Source organism: Coregonus clupeaformis, chromosome 39, assembly GCF_020615455.1.
Source record: "Coregonus clupeaformis isolate EN_2021a chromosome 39, ASM2061545v1, whole genome shotgun sequence".
NCBI lineage: Eukaryota > Metazoa > Chordata > Actinopteri > Salmoniformes > Salmonidae > Coregonus > Coregonus clupeaformis.
The window spans coordinates 2,827,908-2,832,716 of record NC_059230.1 but is presented as its reverse complement, the minus strand read 5'-3'; positions in this window follow the sequence as shown (position 1 = coordinate 2,832,716).

The following is a 4,809-nucleotide window of genomic DNA, read 5'->3' as shown; positions in this document are numbered from 1 at the left end:
CCAAGACCAAAGAGCTCTCCAAGGATGTCAGGGACACGATTGTAGACCTACACAAGGCTGGAATGGGCTACAAGACCATCGCCAAGCAGCTTGGTGAGAAGGTGACAATAGTTGGTGTGATTATTCGCAAATGGAAGAAACACAAAATAACTGTCAATCTCCCTCGGCCTGGGGCTCCATGCAAGATCTCACCTCGAGGAGTTGCAATGATCATGAGAACGGTGAGGAATCAGCCCAGAACTACACGGGAGGATCTTGTCAATGATCACAAGGCAGCTGGGACCATAGTCACCAAGAAAACAATTGGTAACACACTACGCCGTGAAGGACTGAAATCCTGCAGCGCCTGCAAGGTCCCCATGCTCAAGAAAGCACACATACATGCCCGTCTGAATGATTCAGAGGAGAACTGGGTGAAAGTGTTGTGGTCAGATGAGACCAAAATGGAGCTCTTTGGCATCAACTCAACTCGCCGTGTTTGGAGGAGGAGGAATGCTACCTATGACCCCAAGAACACCATCCCCACCGTCAAACATGGAGGTGAAAACATTATGCTTTGGGGGTGTTTTTCTGCTAAGGGGACAGGACAACTTCACCGCATCAAAGGGACGATGGACGGGGCCATGTACCATCAAATCTTGGGTGAGAACCTCCTTCCCTCAGCCAGGGCATTGAAAATGGGTTGTGGATGGGTATTCCAGCATGACAATGACCCAAAACACACAGCCAAGGCAACAAAGGAGTGGCTCAAGAAGAAGCACATTAACATTTACATTTTAGTCATTTAGCAGACGCTCTTATCCAGAGCGACTTACAGTTAGTGAGTACATACATCATTTTTTTTATACTGGCCCCCCATGGGAATCGAACCCACAACCCTGGCATTGCAAACGCCATGCTCTACCAATTGAGCTACATCCCTGCCGGTCATTCCCTCCCCTACCCTGGACGACGCTAAGCCAATTGTGCGCCGCCCCATGAGTCTCCCGGTCGCGGCCGGCTACGACAGAGCCTGGATTCGAACCAGGATCTCTAGTGGCACAGCTAGCACTGCGATGCAGTGCCTTAGACCACTGCGCCACTCGGGAGACACGGTCCTGGAGTGGCCTAGCCAGTCTCCAGACCTTAATCCCATAGAAAATCTGTGGAGGGAGCTGAAGGTTCGAGTTGCTTAACGTCAGCCTCGAAACCTTAATGACTTGGAGAAGATCTGCAAAGAGGAGTGGGACAAAATCCCTCCTGAGATGTGTGCAAACCTGGTGGCCAACTACAAGAAACGTCTGACCCCTGTGATTGCCAACAAGGGTTTTGCCACCAAGTACTAAGTCATGTTTTGCAGAGGGGTCAAATACTCATTTCCCTCATTAAAATGCAAATCAATTTATAACATTTTTGACATGCGTTTTTCTGGATTTCTTTGTTGTTATTCTGTCTCTCACTGTTCAAATAAACCTACCATTAAAATTATAGACTGATCATGTCTTTGTCAGTGGGCAAACGTATAAAATCAGCAGGGGATCAAATACCTTTTTCCCCTTACTGTATTAAAACACAGGAAAAACACGTTTTTGATTGCACTAGGCCTTTAAGTAACCTTCTGTCTTATGTAACCATATCAAACATAACATATCATACTAATAGAGTACCACAGTATGAGTCACAATACCCAGAAAACCTAGCGGTCAAACAGGTTCATTTTTCCACCATTCATTTTTCCCATAAGGGATTTTAGAAACGCTTAAATAAGGGCTGTGTTTCGTGTAAGGTTACCCTGACGTAACATTTTGATAACCGTATAAATCTTTCTAGGGCAAGGTGACGTTTATCAAGTGCATTCAGAAAGTATTCAGACCCCTTGAAATTTTTTCACATTCTGTTATGTTACAGCCTTATTCTAAAATTGATACAATATTTTTTTTACTCATCTACACACATTACCCCATAATGACAAAGCGAAAACATTATTTATTTTTTTGCAAAATAACAAAAAAAGAACAAAGAAATAGCTTATTTACAGAAGTATTCAGACCCTTTGCTATGAGACTCAAAATTGAGCTCAGGTATGTCCTGTTTCCATTAATCATTCTAGAGATGTTTCTACAACTTGATTGGAGTCCACCTGTGGTAAATTCAATTGATTGGACCTGATTTGGAAAGGCACACACCTGTCTATATAAGGTCACACAGTTGACAGTGCATGTCAGAGCAAAAACCAAGCCATGAGGTCGAAGGAATTGTCCGTAGAGCTCCGAGACAGGATTGTGTCAAGGCACAGATCTGGGGAAGGGTACCAAAAAATGTCTGCAGCATTGAAGGTCCCCAAGAACACAGTGGCCTCCATCATTCTTAAATGGAAGAAGTTTGGAACCACCAAGACTCTTCCTAGAGCTGGCCGCCCGGCCAAACTGAAAAATCGGGGGAGAAGGGCCTTGGTTATGGAGGTGACCAAGAACCCGATGGTCACTCTGACAGAGCTCCCGAGTTCCTCTGTGGAGATGGGAGAACCTTCAAGTAGGACAATTATCTCTGCAGCACTCCACCAATCAGGCCTTTATGGTAGAGTTGCCAGACGGAAGCCACTCCTCAGTAAAAGGCACGACAGCCCGCTTGGAGTTTGCCAAAAGGCACCTAAAGGACTCTCAGACCATGACAAACAAGATTCCCTGGTCTGATGAAACCAAGACTGAACTCTTTGGCCTGAATGCCAAGCGTCACGTCTAGAGAAAACCTGGCACCATCCCTACGGTGAAGCATGGTGGTGGCAGCATTATGCTGTGGGGATGTTTTTCAGCGGCAGTGACTGGGAGACTAGTCAGGATAGAGGGAAAGATGAACAGAGCAAAGTACAGAGAGATCCTTGATGAAAACCTGCTACAGAGAGCTCAGGACCTCAGACTGGGGTGAAGGATAACCTTCCAACAGGATAACCACCCTAAGCACACAGCCAAGTCAGCGCAGGAATGGCTTCAGGACAAGTTTCTTGAGTGGCCCAGCCAGAGCCTGGACTTGAACCCGATCGAACATCTCTAGAGAGACCTGAAAATAGCTGTGCAGCGACGCTCTCCATCCAACATTTACATATACATCATTTAGCAGACGCTCTTATCCAGAGCGACTTACAAATTGGTGCAATCAAGTTATGATAGCCAGTGGGACAAGCACTTTTTTTTTTTTTATGGGGGGGGTAGAAGGATTACTTTTATACTATTCCAGGTATTCCTTAAAGAGGTAGGGTTTCAAGTGTCTCCGGAAGGTGGTCAGTGACTCTGGCGTCGTGGGGGAGCTTGTTGTTCCACCATTGGGGTGCCTGAGCAGCGAATAGCTTTGACTGGGCTGAGCGGGAACTGTGCTTCCGTAGAGGTAGGGGGGCTAGCAGGCCAGAGGTGGATGAACGTAGTGCCCTCGTTTGGGTGTAGGGTCTGATCAGAGCCTGAAGGTAAGGAAGTGCAGTTCCCCTCACAGCTCCGTAGGCAAGCACCATGGTCTTGTAGTAGATGCAAGCCTCAACTGGAAGCCAGTGGAGTGTGCGGAGGAGCGGGGTGACATGAGAGAACTTGGGAAGGTTGAACACCAGACAGGCTGCAGCGTTCTGGATAAGTTGTAGGGGTTTAATAGCACAGGCAGGGAGCCCAGCCAACAGCGAGTTCCAGTAATCCAGACGGGAGATGACAAGTGCCTGGATTAGGACCTGTGCCGCTTTCTGTGTAAGGTAGGGTCGTACTCTGTGAATGTTGTAGAGCATGAACCTGCAGGATCGGGTCACCGCTTTGATGTTAACGGAGAACGACAGGGTGTTGTCCAGGGTCACGCCAAGGTTCTTTGCACTCTGGGAGGAGGACACAATGGAGTTTTCAACCGTGATGGCGACATCTTGGAGCGGGTAGTCCTTCCCCGGGAGGAAGAGCAGCTCCGTCTTGCCGAGGTTCAGCTTGAGAGGATCTGCAGAGAAGAATGGGAGAAACTCCCCAAATTCAGGTGTGCCAAGCTTGTAGCGTCATACCCAAGAAGGCTCGAGGCTGTAATCGCTGCCAAAGGTGCTTCAACAAAGTACTGAGTAAAGGGTCTGAATACTTATGTAAATGTGATATTTCAGTTTTGTTTTTTTATACATTTGCAAAAATGTCTAAAAACCTGTTTTTACTTCGTCATTATGAGGTATTGTGTGTAGATTGATGAGGGGGAAAAAAACTATTTAATCAATTTTATAATAAGGCTGTAACCTAACAAAATGTGGAAGAAAATGCACTGTATTCTGTATTTACCCCCCAAAATGAAATGCTAATTAGCTGTTAATGTGGCTATAATAAAGAATTACAAATGCAATGATGATTAACTATGCATTTTTAAATGGACAATTCTGTGAACTGTCTTGTGCACGTTTTAAAATGACACAATAACTGTTAGCAAAGTTGTCAGATAGAGATGACGTGCAGGAGCTTGCAGGGATTTGTAGTTTTGGATGATGTCTACTTCGATGCTAATTAGCTTTTTCGAACCAGAGTAAATAGAGACGAATATATTGATAAAAGTAACTTTGTCTACGAGATTTACATGGTTATCAAAACGTTACACCAGGGTAAGCCAACCCGAAACACAGCCCTTATTTTAAATGTTTCTAAAATCCCCTATGGGAAAAATGAATGGTGGAAAAACAATTGGAACATTTCCTTGTTTGACCGCTAGGTTTTAATGGTATTATGACACTTCCACTGTGGGGCTCTATTTTAGTGTCACATATTTGCATTTGCTATGTTAGGTCTGACATGAGACATTTCTTTGAATTATAGTTTCAAGAATTCACAATCCAAA